Below are 19,541 nucleotides of genomic sequence, written 5' to 3'. Positions count from 1 at the left end.
CATATATATGTGTGTGTGTGTGTGTTTGTAGAAATATATATCAGTTCAGTTCAGTTGCTCAGTCGTGTCTGACACTTTGTGACCCCATGAACCGCAGCACGCCAGGCCTCCCTGTCCATCACCAACTCCCGGAGTACACCCAAACCCGTGTCCACTGAGTTGATGATGCCATCCAACCATCACATCCTCTGTCGAAACCTTCTCCTCCTGCCCTCAATCTTTCCCAGCATCAAGGTCTTTTCAAATGAGTCAGCTCTTCGCATTGTGTGGCCAAAGTATTGGAGTATATATATACGTATAGAAATAGTACAGAAAAGTAAAAAGTAGACAGTGCAAGTCTCTGGGTAAACTGCCTTTAAAAATAACTATTATTTGGTGCATATCAAATTACATAGATTCTAGAAGACCTGGAAAATTTTGCCTGTATGGGGACCGTCAGGATTAGTAATTGGGGAAAAGTAGAGGAGATGTCATTACGAAATCAGTGATTCCCCAGTCATACCCTGCTACCCATCTGAGGGGGAGTTCTCTCTGATTTCTGGTGAAAAGAGAAATTAAGAATGATATGAGTTCTTTCTGTTTTTGCGGTGTTCAGTACAGTTACTCAGTCGTGTCCGACTCTTTGCGACCCCATGAACCACAGCACGCCAGGCCTCCCTGTCCATCACCAACTCCCAGAGTTTACCCAAACTCATGTCCATTGAGTTGGTGATTGTAACCATCTCACCATCTGTCGTCCCCTTCTCCTCCTCCCTTCAATCTTTCCCAACATCAAGAGTCTTTTCAAATAAGTCAGCTCTTCGCATCAGGTGGCCAAAATATTGGAGTTTCAGCTTCAGCATCAGTCCTTCCAATGAACACCCAGGACTGATCTCCTTTAGAATGGACTGGTTGGATCTCCTTGCAGTCCAAGGGACTCTCAAGAGTAAAGTATCACAAGGGTAGTAATAATGGATATTAGTTAACATAATGTTTGTAAGTCCTTTCTTGAAGTTGGGGATTGGGTTGTTAATTCAAAGTACACACACAGTCGCTGCCCCTCCTTAGAGGGGAGCTGTATAGATATCCTCTCCCGCTCCTGCCGCTGAGACCTCAGGCTTGGCCTGGTGACTTACTTTGGCTATTTCATTGGTCAACTGTGTCATTTCCTATGAAAATCTTTTAAGAGACAGTTTATGTTTCTTTATTTTTTCTTCTTGTTTTCTTTTCCATGATGGTTCATCACAGGATGTTGAATATAGTTCCTTGTGTTACACAGTAGGACCTTGTTGTTTATCCATTCTCCGTATAATAGTTGGCATCTGCTCATCCCAAATTCCTAAGCCATACCTCTCCCTTGCAACCCTGGCCACCACAAGTTTGTTTTATATGTCTGTGAGTCTGTTTCTATTTCGTAGATAAGTTCCTTTGTGTCATATTTTAGATTCCATATATATAAATGATATCATTGTAGTATTTGTCTTTCTCCTTCTGACTTACTTAGTATGATAATCTCTAGTTTCGTCCATGGAGCTGCAAATGGCATTATTTCATTCTTACGGCTGAGTAGTATTCCATGGTGTGTATATACACACACAGACACACACGGTCACACACCATGTCTTTTTTATCCATTCATCTGTCAGTGGATATTTGGTTTTTTCCACGTCTTAGCTGTTGTAAAATGGCACTGCTGTAAACATAGGGGAGCATGTGTCTTTTCAAGTTATAGTTTTGTCCAGATGTACGCCCGGGAGTGGGGTTGCTGGATCATATGGCAGCCCTATTTTTAGTTTTTTAAGAAACCTCCATACTGTTTTCCTTAGTGGCTGCCCCAATTCACATTCCCACCAACAGTGTAGGAGGGTCCCGTTTTCTCCACCCCTCACCAGCATTTGTTATTTGCAGATTTTTTGAAGATGGCCATACTGATTGCTGTGAGGGGATACCTCATTGTAGTTGTGATTTGCATTTCTCTAATAAAAGTTGATCATTTTTTCACATGCCTTTTGGCGATCTGTATGTCTTCTTTCGATAAATGTCTGTTTAGGTCTCCTGCCCATTTTTTGATTGGGTTGTTTGCATCTTTTTGTTATTGAGTTCTATGAGCTGTTTATATCGTTTCTCCATTCTTTCTTTTCCTTATTCTGTAAGTTGTGATCTCTTCCATCTGCCTAGGTCTCAGAGTGAAGATGATGTGAAACAGAGTGGCAGGCAACTCTTATTGGGCACGTTGCTTGAGGAGGAAATAAAGCTTTGTTGTCCAAGCCACTGAGCTCTGGGGCTGCTTGTTATTATAGCATGACTTTATCTAAGCCAACCAATACACTTGGCAAAATTAAATACGGTCAACCCTGTAGGGCCTCATCAGGTATTAAAAATTTTACGTCTGTGAACTCTAAGCATCTGGGACTCATTGCTGTACATGAAAATAAAATGATTGGTAGCAGATTTGACTTGTTACTCTAGGGATATGCTACCTAATGAAGTAGCCACTCACTGTGTGTGGCTGTTGAGCAATTGAAATGTGGCTGGTCTCCATTAAGGTATGTAAGTTTGAAATACACTCCGATTTCAAAGACAATACAAAAGAATGTAAAATCTGTCAGTAGCTTGTATATTGATTACACACTGAAATGACAATATTCTGAATCTATTGGGTTATAATCAAGTTTGTGTGTGTGCCCGTGTGCATGCTCAGTCATGTCTTAACTCTTTGTGACCTTATGGACTGTAGCCCGCCAGGCTCCTCTGTCCATGGGATTTCCCAGGCAAAAATACTGGAGTGGTTTGCCATTTTCTCCTCCAGGGGATCTTACTGATCCAGGGATCAAACCCTCATCTTCTACATCTCCTCCATTGGTGACTGGATTCTTTACCACTGAGCCACCTGGGAAACCCACAATCAAATATAGTAGTAGCATTAATTTTGTCTCTTCCTTTTTACTTTTTTTTTTTTTAATGTGACTCCTAAAAGGTTTTAAATTATGTCTGTGGATCACATTTGCTTTTTTTTATCAGACACCCTTGCTGTCAGCTATGGAGTTGGACAGATCTTTGTTTCCATCTTAACTCTGCCGGTCTCTCCTAGTGAGACCCTGAAGAAGTTGCATCACGTCTCATGCTCCTCATTTGTAAGCAGGGGGACGATCTGTCTCCCACGGATATTGTGAGAAGTAAGTTAAGATACTGAATGTAAATCGTGCAGCCCAAAGTAAATGGCCGTCTTCTTTCTTCTGCTTTTCTCAATAATGTATCTTGAAGAGGCTTCCTTTCACATTATAATTGATTTTCTTTTCTGGTGTTGGGAGTGGAGCAGTTAATATCATGACTTCCAAGTGCTTGTCAAATTCAGAACTTTGGTGTCATGAACTGGTTGAGCCAAAGTTTTTCTCTGAATAATGTGAGTGAGGCCTTTTCATTCTGTTTGTATACTTGGTCTTCCCTGGAGGGTGGAGAATTGTCTTGGATTACTATTCACTCTGATTTCATCATTCACCTCTCTAGAAAATGCAAATGGCCTAGGCACTCTAATGGATTATGTTGGGATGTTCATCTTGAAATCATTCATCTTTATTGATTTTTTTGACACAACACATTTGGGGTGCCTGAAAAGCAGATTCCCTGTGGACTACAAATTAATTTCCTTCATGAATCTACTCAAAGATGCCAGGTTAGTTTGTTTATCTTGATGGCTGAGCCATGAGACAGATTGAGTCATGTGAAAAATATCTGTCTTACTAGTTTCAAACATTTTTATAGGGAGACGTCCCTCTGTTTTAATTAGATATCCAAATTCATTTATATGTGTTTATTTTATGAATATCTGGAACCCTTTTGAGAGTTTTTTGCATATGTGAATAGCCATCTGTCAAGATTTAGAGCGTCATTAATATCGTAAACCTATTGATGCTTAATGTTGTGAGTTAGCAGATTATGCAGCTGGAAGCTTTATGCTCTCCGATCCAAGTGTTAGACCACCCTTCTTTGTGACTTTCCCACTACTTTCCAAAAAAGGTTGCTCTGTATTTCCATCAGAAAAGCCTGAGTTAAAAGAGTGAAGATTGAATCTGCTTCTTGGGAACCATATAAAAGGTCCTGGGTTGAGGCACTGTGGCTGTCATTCCCAACACCAGCACCACAGTCATCAGCTTACATTGCTGGTTCTCTGACTGAGTACGTCCCCCAGCTTCGGATCCCCCACAGTCCCTATTAGCCCATCACATTACTTGGGATGTTCCTTTCTTCATAATGGGATGCTGAGTCTCTTTCAGTTCAGTTGCTCAGTAGTGTCTGACTCTTTGCGACCTCATGGACTGCAGCACGCCAGGCTTCCCTGTCTGTCACCAACTCCTGGAGCTTGCTCAAACTCATATCCATCGAGTTAGTGATGCCATCCAACCATCTCATCCTCGGTCATCCCCTTCTCCTCCTGCCTTCAATCTTTCCCAGCATCAGGGTCTTTTCCAATGAGTCAGTTCTTTGCATAAGGTGGCCAAAGTATTGGCGTTTCAGTTTCAGCATCAGTCCTTCCAATGAATATTCAGGACTGATTTCCTTTAGGATGGACTGGTTGGGTCTCCTTGCAGTCCAAGGGACTCTTAAGAGTCTTCTCCAACACCACAGTTCAAAAACATCAATTCTTCGACGCTCAGCTTTCTTTATAGAAACTCTCACATCCATACATGACTACTGGAAAAATCATAGCTTTGACTAGATGGACCTTTGTTGGCAAAGTAATGTCTCTGCTTTTTAATATGCTATCAAGGTTGGTCATAGCTTTTCTTCCAAGGAGTAAGCATCTTATACTTTCATGGCTGCAGTCACCATCTGCAGTGATTTTGGAGACCAAGAAAATAAAATCTGTCTGTTTCTATTGTTTCCCCATCTATTGCCATGAACTGATGGGTAGTTTTGAATTGAATCTCTTTAATCACCTTTATTATTGGATTGACCAAAAAGTTAGTTTGTGTTTTCATAGGGTCGTATGGAACTACCCAGCAAACTTTCTGGCCAGTACAATATTTAACTTTAGATTTGGTTACAAATCAAGAATGATCCAAAATAACAGATTTAAATAAGATTAAAGTTCATTTCTCTCCTTTGTAAACAAAGACTAGAGATAGACATCCAGGGCTAAGAGTATGACCTCCCAAATTCCTTTTATCTGTGATTCTCCACCACATGGTTCAGAAAGGCTGCTTGAACTACTGCTATCATGTCCACCTACCAGTAAGCAGAAAAGAAGGCAAAGAAGGGTCAGCCCGTAGCCTTTGAAGAAAGTATTCTATAAGTTACACTTTAAACTTCTGCTTACAGGTAGAACTTCTTCACTGGGTTGTAACAAGCTGCCAGGGAGATTGCGAGAGACTGCCTGGGTTCTGAGCAGCCATGCCCCTGCTGAAAAGAACAGGCTCTATTAATAAGGAAGAAGAAGTGAAAGGCTATTGAGGCTAAGAGCCAGTAGTTTCTTCTTATCATCTTCATTTAATAAACCTTAAAAAGAGAGTTTTATGGACCTTATTTTACAATACCTGATTAGTCCTTTCTTCCAGCCAGATGAAGGAAGTGCCGTTATCTTCATTTTTTCAGATAAGAAACTCAAAGTTCAGAAAGTTTGCCTTTTTACTTGTCAAGGTCACAGTCACAGTAATAATGGCAGTTATGATTACTGTGAACATTTAATGTGCAAAACTACCATTAATTTTGGTCCCTTCAAGCCCAAATGATTGCCTCTATTATACCCCAACTTCACATAAGAGGAAACGTTGGATAACTTGTCCAAGGTCACAGGCTACTCGGGTTTAAAAGGAAGAACTTGAAACTTCTTAGCCTTTTTTCCTCTTTTCTTGCTACCCTAGCAGTTACCACAAATGTAGGGCCTTGAAGCTATACTCGCTATGTCACAGCTCTATAGGTCAGAGGTCCTGTGGACTTGTTTCTTGGTTCTAGGACCCACAAGTCTGAAATCACTGGGCCCCCTAATCTGGGAGAATCTCTGTTTTAGGAGTAGCTGATTAGTAATCTTAGTTCCTTCTTCAAAATCCCCTTTGCCGTGTAGTGTAAAAGGTGAAAGTATAGTCACTTAGTTGTGTCCAACTCTTTGTGACCCCATGGACTATAGCCCACCAGGCTCCTCTGTCCATGGAATTCTCTAGGCTAGAAATACTGGAGTGGATAGACATTCCCTTCTCCAGAGGATCTTCCCAACCCAGGGATCAAACCCAGGTCTCCCACATTGCGGGCAGATTCTTTATGTCTGAGCCACCAGGGAAGCCCCAACATGTAGTGTAACATATTCACAAATTCAGAGGACTAGGGTATAGAATCTTTGGAGGCACTATTATTCAGTCAGCCACTGACTGTGACCCATAATAAAGAAAAGTGAAAGTGAAAGTCACTCAGTCATGTCAGACTCTTGGCGAACCCGTGGACTATACATTCCGTGGAATTTTCCAGGCCAGAATACTGGGGTGGGTAGCTGTTCCCTTCTCCAGGGGATCCTCCCAACCCAGGGATCGAACCTAGGTCTCCTGCGTTGCAGGTGGATTCTTTACCAGCTGAGCTACCAGGGAAGCCTGACCCATAATAAGACAGACCTTTTATGTTGCCACCCAGCACACTTATGTAACAGTTAGTTGAAATGAGTTTCACCAGTGATACTTAGCTATTCACTTCTTTGATTTCATTATTAAGAAAGCCAAGCATAACCCAGCGTGTTGATCTCGTGACCCACATCTTGAGAAACACTGCCTAAGCTTCTCCCATTTCCCCTGTCGTTACCTGTGTGTGCTCACCTTCCTCGCTTGTGGGGACTGTTAGGAGCAGTAGTCTCCCAGGCGCTCTCTGTTCTTCTTAGCTCTCGCCCTCCCACAGAACCCACCACAGCAGCCCTTGTATCCTCCCTACGTGTGTGCTGGTCTTGCCCTCATATCTGCATCGCCCATGGTTACCAAGCTAAGAACCTTGGTGGGCACTTCTAAGAGGGACCCCGGGTGAGGTGATCGCTGATTTTGATAACCAAGGTTTGGAAAAGACCGAAACTTCAAAAATTGCAGGTGAGTTCAACTTTGATCTGTTGGTGGTGTCTCAGAGTGGAGCGCCATGAAAAGCATCTTGAAACCTCGCAAAGGTCTGACAGAGGGTACTGGCATCAGTTAAGGAAGTGTGGTATGGACTTGGGAGGGGAGAGAGATGACTTAACAGCCAGGCATTCGCAGCTAGTGGATGCCTGTCACACTGTCCAGTCAGTTAGCAAAGCCAAGTTAAAAGGGAAGGAACTTGAAGTTGGCCCAGATCTGAATCTTAAGAATGAAAAGGTCTCCTGTATTTGTGTGGAGAACAAGATAAATAAAAGATTTGTAGGAGACTGGAGAAAAAGTAATTTTTGTAATTTGGGCACATGGAAGTGGGAATACAAATCACTCTCTTAGGCTGAAAGCATTCTTAACTCATCAAAGTGTATCGCTGCTTGTGCAACCATCTTTAGCTTCGTAAGTCTACTTCATCATTTTGAGAGATCTTTGTATTTTTCTTAGTTGTTTTTCTGTTTCTTCAGACCAGAGGTCAGGAGCTTAAATGCCTACAAGGAAGACATTTGGAGTCAATCTCACTGTCTGGTTGAGAGCCCTATCCAGGAGTCAGATCCCCTTGGTTCAGATTCCAGCTCTCCCGCTTAGCTGAGCTTGAATTTCAGCAGGTTGCTTGACTTCTTGGGACTTCAGTTTGTCTTTTTATGCTGTTGTCAGCTAGGGGTGCTGGGAAACTGGGTGACATATGCCTCTTGATGGTCCATGGAACAGGGCTCCACCGAGTCCTTTGGTGGAAGACTTAATGTGTAAGGAACACGGAGCACGCAGTCTGTGATTGAGACATGGTAGTCTTTATTACTGTGTAGTTAGGACTGGTGGCTCTTGTTCATACCGTTGCTTAGCTGTGCTTTAATTATTGCTTTACATGTTTCTTTCCCCCGGAGCCAGTAGATCAAAGGCTGACTCCATCCTCTATCCCTCTTAGTATCTTAACAAGTAGGCTGAACTACAGTTATGTTCTGTGTCCACTCTGGCTGCCCAGAATCTCCTCTCCCCATGGTGGCCAGATGAATCTGTAGGACACCTGCATCTGATGGTCTTGTCTATGGTCAAACTCTCTGGTTGCAGTGGCTGACAGGGCCCTTCGCAACATGCTTTCTCCACCCGTATCCCTCTGACCTCATCTCCTGTCCCACTTCATTCCACACCAGCACATGGGCTTCTTGTGGTTCTTTGAACATGACAGAAGAGATTATTTTCCATTGTAAGTTATTATAAGATAGTAAATACAGTTCCCTATGCTATACAGTAAGTCCTTGTCATCTGTTTTATGTATGTGTGTAGGTATGTGTTGTGTCCAACTCTTTTGTGACTCCAGGGACTGTACTATGCCAGACTCCTCTGTCCATGGGATTTCCCAGGCAAGAATACTGGAGTGGGTTGCCATTTCCTACTCTAGAGGATGTTGCCGACCCAGGGTATCAAAGCTATGTCTCCTGCATTGGCAGGCAGATTCTTTATCACATGCCACCTGGGAAGCTCCATTATATGTATATTTATATATTTATGTGTAGTGGTTTGTATCAATTAATCCCATATTCATTCCTGCCCCCTCTTTCCCCTTTGGTCATACAAATCATAAGTTTCTATTTTTTGTGTGAGTCTATATCTATTATATATATATATATATATATATATATTTATTTGTATTTTTTTAGATTCTACCTGTAACTGACATTACGTAATGTTTGACTTTCTTTGACTGACTGACTTAACTAAGAATAATATTCTCTAGGTCTATCCATGTTGTTTCAGGTGGCAGTATGGCATTCTTTTTTATGGCTGAGTAGTATTTCATTGTATGCATATACCACATCTTCTTAAGCTTATTGTCAATTAATGGGCTCTTGGGTTGTCTCCATGTCTTAGCTGTTGTAAATAGTGCTGCTGGGAACACTGGGGTACATACATCTTTTTGGATTAGAAGCTTTGTTTTTTTTTGGATGTATATCCAGGAGTGGGATTGCTGGATTATGTGCTAGCTGTATTTTAGGTTTTCATGGAAATTCCATACTGTTTTCCATGGTGGTTGCCCCGAATTACATTCCCACCAACAGTGTACAAGTATTTTCTTTCCTCCATACCCTCTCCAGCATTTATTGTTTGTATACTTTTTGGTGATGGCCATTCTGACCTGCATGAGATACTTCATTGTGGTTTTGCTTTGCATTTCTCTACTAATTAGAGTTGATGACCAATTTTTCACATGCCTGTTGACTATTTGTGTTTAGGCCTGCTGCCCATTTTTTAATTGGGCTTTTTGATATTACGTGGTATGAACTGTTTGTATATTTTGAATATTAAACCCTTGTTTTGTCATATCATTTGCAGATGTTTTTTTCCCAGTCCATAGGTGGTCCTTTCATTTTGTTGATGGTTTCATTTGCTGTGCAAAAGATTTTAAGTTTGATTAGGTCCTATTTGTTTATTTTTGCTTTTATTTATTTTGCCTTGGGAGACTGATCTAAAAAAATTTGCTGTGACTGAAGTCTGAGAATGTTTTCTTCTAGGAGGTTTGTGGTGTCGTGTCTTATAGTTTGGTCTTTAAACCATTTTGAGTTTACTTTTGTGTATGGTGTTAGCACCAGTTATTGTAGAGACTGTCTTTTCACCATTGCTTATTCTTTCCTGCTCTGCCATAGGTTGTTTGGCTGTAAGTGTGTGGGTTTATTTCTGGGCTCTCTATTCTGTTTCGTTGATCTATGTGTCTCTTTTTGTGCCAATTCCACATGTTGTGATTCCTGTAGCTGTACAGTATTAGCTGAAATCTGGGAGGGTTATGCCCCTAGCTTTGTTGTTTTTCCTTAGGATTGGTAATTCTGAGTCTTTTGTAATTCCATATAAATTTAGGTTACTTCTGTTTCTGTGAAAAGTGTCATGGGTATTTTGATATGTATCACAGTAAATCTGGACATTGCTTCAGGTAGTATGGCCATTTTAACATACTAATTCTTCCAGTCTAGGATCCTGGGATATCTTTCCATTTCTTTGAATCATCTTTATCATGGAAATTGATAGTTTTCAGCATGTAGCTCTTTGACTGCCTTGGTCAGGTTTATTCCTAAGTGTATATATATATTTTTCGAAGTGATTTTTAAAGGAATTTGTTTTTTTACTTTCCCTTTCTGAAATTATTAAATGTAGTTAATAATCATTTGTGCAAATTTTTTTGATTGCTTTTTACTCTATGTACCAGCTTATTTAAGTGATCTTCAATTTTTTCAATTTATTTGGCTTTTCTTGCTATGTTTTTTCCTTTGCTACAGATTCTTCTTTTTTATTCAGAGAAGACCCTTCCATATTTCTTTTAGGGTAGGGTTATTTCTGGTTAAAGCTGATTCCTTCTGCTTTTTGCTTGTCAGAGACGTATTTTCTCTCTCCTTCTGTTAATATTCTAAATGATAATTTTGCTGGGTAGAGTATCCTATTTTGCAGGTTTTTCCCTCTAGGGCTTTGACTGTATCATGTCATTCCTTTCTGGCCTGCAAAGTTTCTGCAGAGAAATCAGCTGATATCCTCATGGGAATTCCCTTGTAACTGACTTGTTTTTCTCTTGCTGTTCATGGCTCTGTTTTCACGTTAGTCACAACTTTTCTCAAATACTGTCTTCTCAGAGAAACCTCCTGTAAGCCCCTTTTGTAAAATAGAAACTCCTTGATCCACAGTCATTCCGTGTCCTGTTGTTCAGAGCTGTTTTTCTTCTAAACATTTTGTTATAGCTAAGCATGTTGTAGTTTTGCTTGATTTTTAGTTTTTCTAAAAATTGTTTTTGTGTTTTGTTACTGTTGTTCTTATCGTTAATTTACTTTCTTTGCCTGTTTAAAATTGATGCTCCCTTGGAGGAAGGACTTGTTTGATTTTGTTCACAGCTGTATCTGTTGTCCCTGGCACTCTGCCTAGTAAACAATGGGCTCTCAATATTATATACTGATTGAATGGCTAAATAAAATACACTCAAAGAATTCTAACTAAAGCTCGACCACGTGCAGGACCCTGTGTCAGGCTCTAGTATATACCCATTGAGTAAGATTGGACATGGTCCCTGCCATCTTGAATTTTGTGATTGATTAAAAGAGACATCAGCTTTCCTGGTAGCTCAGATAGGAAACAGAGAAGGCAATGGCAGCCCACTCCGGTACTCTTGCCTGGCAAATCCCATGGATGGAGGAGCCTGGTAGGCTGCAGTCCATGGGGTCGCTAAGAGTTGGACATGACTGAGCGACTTCACTTTCACTTTTCACTTTTATGCATTGGAGAAGGAAATGGCAACCCACTCCGGTGTTCTTGTCTGGAGAATCCCAGGGACGGGGGTGCCTGGTGGGCTGCCGTCTATGGGGTCGCACAGAGTCGGACACAACTGACGCGACTTAGCAGCAGCAGCAGCAGCAGACAGGAAAGAATCTGCCTGCAGTGCCAGAGACCCAGGTTCAAGTCCTGGGTCAGAAAGATACCCTGGAGAAGGGAATGGCAACCCACTTCGGTATTCTTGCCTGGAGAATTCCACAGACAGACCATGGGGTAGCAAAGAGTTGGACATGACTGAGTGACTAACATTTTCACTTTCAAAGGAGACACACAGATAAAGACAAAAAATTTTCAAGTGTGTTTAGAGCACAATGACAAAGGAGCTAGAGAAGACTCTGGAGAGATACTGCAGAGGGACCTGTCTAATCTGGGGTCTTGCTGAGGGAAGAATATTTAACCTACACCTCGAGGATCTGTTGGAGAAGGAAATGGTAGCCCACTCCAGTACTCGTGCCCGGAAAATCCCATGGGAAGAGGAGTCTGGTGGGCTGTAGTCCATGGGGTCACAAGAGTTGGACGTGACTTGGTGACTACACCACCAGAGGCCCTGTAAGACTTCAACTGAATGATGCTGTATATTGGGGTGGGGAGGAGTGTTTCAGGCTCAACTGGAAATTGAGCCCATCACTGGAGACTTTCCCAACAACCTGGATTTCTGAGACTCCAGGAGATCTTTTCCAAATGAAAGTTGACACACTGCAGAGGCCCCAGCATCTCTACATAGTAGGGATTTGGGGGCAGCAATTTGGTTGATAAGGGGATTGCTTTGAAGCAGTGTTTGTGCAAGAAGAAATTTATACTTAGATCTGATTTTATTTTCAGTGGGGGCTTAGGGTTCTGAGGAGTATTACTTAATTAATTAAGGGCCAAAGCCATTCTTGGCCATCCATTAGTGCCACAACAATGGATGCTTTTTCAGAGAGGCTGTCTGGTAGACCTGATGGAGTGTGGTTTCCTAGACTAGGCCAGGTTAGACACAGTGGCATCTACTTTGTCCTCTCTCTTAGCTCCTTGTGAGGGAACTCACCCTCCATGTCATGAGGCCACTCAAGAAGCCCATGGAGAGGCCTGCAGGGGAGGCAGCGAGGTCCCCCACCAGCATCCATTGTCATGGCCGTGAATCACCTTGGAAAATACTTTGTAGCCCAGTTAAGTCCTCAGGTGACCGCTGCCCTGGCCAGGATGTTGAATGAGTTCATAAGGAGTTCCAAGCCAGCACCACCTGGCAAAGATGATGTGGAATTCCTGACCCACAGGAACTTCAAGGCACTAATTGTTTCTTAAGTTGCCTATTTTTAGGATAATTTGATATGCAGGAAAAGATAACATCCTGAATTGCACTCCTTTAGTAACCAGCACTTTTCTATCCCAACTTCCAGACTTGTTATTTTTCTGCTTTCTCCCTCTCTGTTATGCATCATCACCAACCCCACTGGATAGATAAAGAAATTGAGAAAAAGCTTTTGTGAAAAGTCCATAGCAAACCTGAAATTGGTCCCATCGGTACCTTTTTATCTCTCTGCCTTTTACCATCAATTGAGCATTTATTGTGTGCCAGGCATCTCATTGTGCACTTTGGTATACATTGTCTTATGTAAACCTTTCATCATCCATCCACTTGAAATGGATACTGTTTTTCCACTTATTTTCAAATGAGAAAACTGAGAGTCAGTGAGGCTAAATAAGGTGACTAAGAGCACACAGGTCATCAGTGGCAAAGCTCATCTCTCACTAACTACACTTGTCACTACACCCTGAAGAACTGTTTGGAGTTTGGGGACAGAGGCTGGAAGGGCAGAGGCGAGAGTGATGATGATGTGATTCAGTGTTCCTCAGGGTTTACTGGGAAAGCAGATCACATGCAGGTTTTGGTGAACTATAGCGGCTGGTTGAGTAGGCCTGGGCTGGATCCCAGGACTCAGCATTTCAAAGACTCATCTAGGCCCTGCTGCTGCAGCTTGCCCCAAGCCACATTGTGGTTGGCACGAGTGCAGACAACTTGAGACGGGAGAGAGAACTACCCAGGGGACCCTCTGGCCCCAACCCCATGCCTTGTTACAAAGCCTTGAAGATCAGATGTCTTGGAGCAGTAAGTGCTGAGAAAGCTAGAAAAGGACCCGTGCTCGGGAGTTTCGCCTCATTTTGGAAGCAGTTAGCCAACTCATTTGGTTTACTCATCACAGGAAAATGCAAACAGAAAAGAGAAGGCGCCCTGCCCTCGTGTCCCACATTGTGTTTCAGGCTGCCAGATCTGTGGGCTCCAGGCTTGCCGCTTATGCTACACGAAGGATTTATATGTGGAATGAATATTCTTAAATCTTTATAAGATGCCTAAAATATTTATGGTGGTTTTAGTTTGCTTTGCTGCCATATTGTGCTCTTACATTAAGCAGTTTTTACACCATCGAGGTCTCCCATTAATCATTGCAGGCTGTTCCCAGCTCTCTTTAACCGAGGAGAGATCTATTACATTCTGTGACCGGAGCCAAATGATCTAATTTCTCCTTTGGCTGTTTCACCGAATGGTTCATAAACTGATGGCTATTATTGTATTAGGAAGACACATTGTGGTCCTCGAGTGTCATGTTGACATGTTTACGTTTCTTTTTCTTGAGAGAAATCATGATTGAAACAGAATATTCTTTCATGGAGGACGTTTTATAGCCATTTCGGTTTGATGAAATTAAAAAATGGGGAACATTGAGTCTCCAGCAAATGCTGAATTGGTTGAATCGGTGTCTCTGAAAGATCAAAGCAATCCCCCTCCTCTTGTCTCTGCACACAGAAGTGTTCCAGTGGGGTTTTAAAGAGGAAGGAGATGTGCTGAGCAAGGATGTTTGTGGTCCTGGGAAGAGGAAAGTCGTGGTGGTATTTTTTAGGAGGCGATCTGGGGCTTGGGATGGGAGAACTTGATGGTCTTTCTACTTCCCTGTCAACTGAGTGTGGACACTTTCTTGAAAAATAATTTCCTGAGTGTCTCAGAGTCCACTTTGGCTCTTGTGAAATTGATCTTATAGTAGATAAGAACCGAAGGTGACAAACGTCATTTTCTTTTTCATTTTTTATTTGGTTGAAGTCTAGTTGATGTACAACATTATATGAGTTTACAGGTGTACAGTATCATGATTCACAATTTTTAAAGGTTATACTCTATTTAAAGTTATAGAATATTGGCTACATAGATAAATGCCGTTTTATTTAATTTTTTTATTGAATTATAGTTAAATTATAATATTATATAAGCCTTACGTATAGCACAGCACTTCATTTATACATATATATGTGTGTGTGTGTGTGTATGTTCTTTTTCAGATTCTTTGCCCTTATAGACTATTTTATAACATTGAGTGTAGTTCCCTGCGCTAAACAGTACGTCCTTGCTGGATATCTATTGGATATATAGTAGTGAGACATGCCATTTTAAATTAATGTTAAAGAATGGAAAAAGAGCAAAACTGCCTCAAATCAATTGAGTTTCCATTTATTTCTCTGGATTGTGTGCGTGTGTCTGTGTGTGCGTGTGTGCACTTCTTTTTGACCGGAGGATGAATGGACATGACCATCCTGCACCTGAGCCATATTTAGACTTCTTTATATGCACACTAACATTAAACAAGCACCATCTCAAAACAAACCATCAGCCTCATGTCTTTAATCACAGGATAGTTTTTAGGAGAAAGCAACGCCTGCAGTCTGTTTAAGTTATAAACTTACTTTCTTATTTTAACTTTTTAGACTTCCTTTTATTAATATACACATCCATAGTTAAAGTGCCCTGGAAAGGAGTATGTTATTTTTCACTTCACTGATGAGAGACTTTGTAGATAAAATATATGTCAGTTCAGAAATCACTTTCGTAAAAAGTTCCTTTCATTCACTGAGTCATCACTAGCAGAGTGTAGGCAGTACACACCCATGCCGTATTCCTGTGAAAACTATACATGCTGTCAGTAGTTTTTGAAGGATCCCTTTTGGCTTTCAGCTGTCATTTTACATTTTTATAGACAGATGTGAACTACCTGTATCACTGTCTGCCATGTCAACCTGATTAATTTGCCTTGATATCCAAAACTACACATGGCCGTCAGGGAAGCAAGTTCAGAGGTAGTCACAGCCAGCCCCAAATCAAGGCCAGTGGGCTCAGCCACAAACCCTGGAGACCCTCACTCATGTGTCCACGGTCACGACTGCTTTCGCGAATTTAATATTCAATGGTTTTCTTACGACTTACAGTTTCTTTAATAATTTTTGCTGAAGTAGTATGCTGATGAGGAGAATTGATGAAAGGCTAGAATTCAGTATCATTGACCAGGATTCAAAACCTAAGTTGTTTGCAGGTTCACAGTCTCAAGCAGTCCATTAAAAATACATGAACGCAGATGGCTGTATGCAGGAAAGTCACAGCTGTTCAAGCCAGCATGACTCGCATGCACATGTTTTCAACTGAGGTATTTAAAGCTTTAAGCAGAAAGGCATGAGAGGGGGTGTCCTTGTTTTGATATAATCACCCCTTACCTCTGCCCTTCCATGCTCCCCTCCCCCACTCCAGCGTTATGAGGCCTGAAACATGGCCAGGCTGGCGGAATCCCATGGGGCCATGATTATTTCATGATAACAACCCTCCCTGGAGTAGTCTTATTGGTTTTATAAAAAGTATTTATTGTGGAGAAAGCCTATATTTTTGGTGCTGGCAGTAAAGGCTCTTGAGCGGTAAGCACAGCTGTGGTTATGATTCGAATGGATAAATCTCTCACTGTAGACATCTCATTAGCCAATCAAAGTAATCCCCAAATAAGAAGGGAATTTGTAGAGAGAGGCAGAGCACGCTGAGAGTGAGGCCGGTCCTTGCTTCCTGCTGCCAGCAGCAGCCAGGCTTTTCCAGGGTCCTGCTGGTTCCCATTGCAGGAGTGAGTGGTGTCCTTCAAATGCTCCCCACCCACAACCAAATTTAGACGTGTCCGCGGCCCTTTCTTGATTTCCCGAGCCATAAGGTGTGGGTCCTTTTTATGCTCCGAGAGATTTGGAGCTAAACCGTTGGGATGGGGCAGCCAAAAGTCACTTGAAGACCACTATAGGTGTGGCAATAATTTGCATCATGACATCTGGGGGGCTGGGGACAGTGGCAATTCTTGTGCTTTCTGGAGGAAACTGAACGTGTCACTGGTCCAGTCAGCACCCCCACAGTCACAGCCGGGTGGAGTCCTTGTTGTAGGTTGTGGAAAGGAATCTAACGTCTGTCTCTAGCACACACACAAATCAGGTGTGGCTCCTGGACGCTGAGCAGATGCTGCTGGACACACTGAAATTGGCAGAGCACAGGCTAGGATCAGCCAGGAGGGTAAACTTGAGTGATAGAAGTGTTTGGTTCTCTCAAGCACAGAAGTGGTTTAATGACCCACTTAGGTCTGCCTGTCTGTAAGACGCAGCCTTACTCTGTCATCAGTGGCAAAAACCTCTGTGTCCATGCTTAGTGGAGATTCTGTGACCGTTTTATCAGGGACTGTTTATTGAGCAACTATTATGTGTACTGTGCAGTGTTTGGGTGGTGGAAGGTCTCAAAAGTGAGTGAGGCTGGGCCTTTGTCCTCTAGTCAGGAGCTCAGAATCTGGGCCATTAAGAAGGTTCTAACGGTGTGCTGTGACCCCATTTACTTATCTGGTGAAGCTTTAGGCTCCCATCTCAGAATTCTGTTTTTTAATTCAGTGACTAAGGAAGATAGGATCACAAAGGCCATCAAGTGACACTGACAGTTATCAGAACATTAAAAGAAATCTGTGATTTTGCACTGAGTGCAGTTTTTTTATTAATGCATTATGTAACCACAGCTTGTAGTGGGTCTAGTAAGTCATTTCAAGTTAGGAATTTGTATAAAAAATATTTTGATATAGCTACAGTAACTATGACATGATGTGAAAATATTTGCATTTTCTCTGAGTGATGAAGTCATGGGTACTTGTTGCCTTTTTTTATGATTGAAGCATAAGCACAATTTCAGTTTGACGTCAGAGAAGGTGTAGGTTTTTTTCACATGTAAGTTCAGGGACTCTTGAATGTGTCGGATCGAGGTCAAAACCTTAGACTGGGGGGGAAAGACAGAAGTTCATCTACAGAGTCTCAAGTGGTTGTGACCTGGGTGGTGGAGGCAGGGAGGGGGGAGGTTATCTGAGGGAGTCTGGGAACTCTTCGGGAGCGAGGTAACATTTGGACTGAAGGATTGAGCTCCGTGGAGATGGAAGGGTGAGGGATTGAAGAAGGTATGTGGTAGGTCTCGGATCCTCTTCCAACAAGGTCCCTTCTTCCTAGTACAGCTTTACCCTCCTGTGTTGAGCTGGCACAGTAAAACTCTGAGATACAGCCTGAAGGCACACAGCCCAGATGCTGCCCCTCTGTCATGCCATGCCCGGGGCAGACATAACCAATTGATCAGAGTCCTAAACGTAGATGTGGTCCCACAGATCTTAAAAACCATTTCACATAACCTTTCCCTATTCATGTGTCTTCTGAGATCAGATGTATTGGCCATTGCAGCGCTCAGCACAAAAGTGTCCTGAGTAATGTCATGCAGAAGTGTGATGTAAGGTCATAAACTGATACCCAGCTCCATCTGCTCAGAGTTCATGAGCGGTCAGGTTGCTTAGTCTTACTGGGTTTCCTCCATTCATAAGATTTTTGTACAAGCACCCGACTACAGATTGCAGTCAGCGGGGCTACTGACTATGATGTTTGGGTGTGTCTTCATTCCTATATCCACTTGCTACCTCTGCTATTATAACTTAACATTTTTAAAATGAAATTTATTTTAAAAACTTATATTAGCTTACACTGCAAGAAAAAATTTAATGGTAAACTGTAAATAGAAAACAGAAATTACTTGCCACACATAGGAGGTAATTGTGAAAGTAAGTACTGTGCTATGAAAAATAGTTATTCAGCCTTAGTTAAATACTGTTGTCTTCAAAACTCTGAGCTCAAGGCCTCCCCTCTATCAGTTAGTGGAAAAAATAAGTATTACAGAAGTTTTAAGGACCCGTTTGTAACAATATGAGGCTTTTTCATAAAAAGAATTGAAAGAAAATCGAACAGGAAAGAACTTTCTCTCTGCTTTTTAATTTAATATTATCGGAAGCTTCATCTCAAGGGACCCTATTCTACCCTACCTTATCAAGAAGATCAGCGGAAGGAGGTATCTGTCTGGGTGGAGTTTGGGAATAACCTAATTTCACATGATGTAAGGAAATGGTTTATGCCAGCCACCTCATTCCAATTAAATGTGGCTGGGCACTTCCCAGATTTTATACCCTCAATCCAACTGTTTTTTCCAGAGCCTGATTTGAGTGGGTCTTGAAGAGGCAGCTGGCACGGTTGGGGGTGGAGATGCTCATTACCACGGGGGTCCTTTGCCGTCATCTCATCCCCGTGTGTGCCCCCGGGATCAGGCTGTGCGCAGCCTCACAATCAGCCCCACAGGTATCGGAAATCAAGTGCCAGGTCTCCTGGGAGCGAGTCACATGATGAGGAAACAGCGTGACATAGTTTTGGTTGTTTATGGGACATGTTCCTGCGACTCTGTCACTACAATATCCTGGGCTCCTGTCCCAGTGCCTTCTTGTGTTTCAGCAGGGGGTTCCGTTGGCCTGTAGCAGGGTTTTTCCACATCAGCAGTGATTGCCATTTTAGGCAGGATTATTCTTTGGGGGGTGTGTGTGTGTGTGTGTGTGTGTGTGAGAGAGAGAGAGTGTGTGTGTGTGTGGTAGGGGTGGGCGGGGGACTATCCTGTGCATTGTAAGATGTTTAGCAGCACCCTCAAGTTCTTTACCCACTGGATTTCAGTAGCATCTCCCCTTTCCCCTATTAAAAATGTCTCTAGACATTGCCAAATGTTCCCCAGGGAGCAAGATCTCCCTACCTATCTCTGTTGAGAATCATTGGCTTAAAGGTGTTAAATATCTTGGTGCATTTTGGAATGTAAACAGATCAAATATGGACACTACACCTCCTGGTGTCTCCCCAACCATTCAGATGCCTTCTATCCGCCTCTGACACTGCCAGGTTCCTGGATGGACTAAGTGGGTAGTGGGTAGTGAGGAGATGTGGGGTGGTCTTGTTTACCCTGAAGCTCCAGCGTGTGCTGCAGCCCGTGGCTGATATTAGCACACTGCTTGTGAG

The 19,541-nt window shown here is 42.3% G+C and overlaps 1 long non-coding RNA gene across 1 annotated transcript in view; it reads left to right on the top strand.

Moving 5' to 3' along the window:
- The first annotated feature begins 6,415 nt into the window (after positions 1-6,415).
- The window catches only part of LOC145520877 (uncharacterized), a 72,615-nt gene continuing 59,489 nt past the window's right edge, over positions 6,416-19,541 (top strand). Inside the window, exons 1-2 of the long non-coding RNA XR_014064859.1 lie at positions 6,416-6,452; positions 6,856-7,037. This is a non-coding gene — a long non-coding RNA (uncharacterized LOC145520877). The remainder of the gene's footprint in view (positions 6,453-6,855; positions 7,038-19,541) is intronic.

This window comes from Giraffa tippelskirchi, chromosome 9, assembly GCF_054371585.1.
Source record: "Giraffa tippelskirchi isolate mGirTip1 chromosome 9, T2T-mGirTip1v1.2.pri, whole genome shotgun sequence".
Classification (NCBI taxonomy): domain Eukaryota; kingdom Metazoa; phylum Chordata; class Mammalia; order Artiodactyla; family Giraffidae; genus Giraffa; species Giraffa tippelskirchi.
This window is presented reverse-complemented; position numbering and strand designations above follow the sequence as displayed.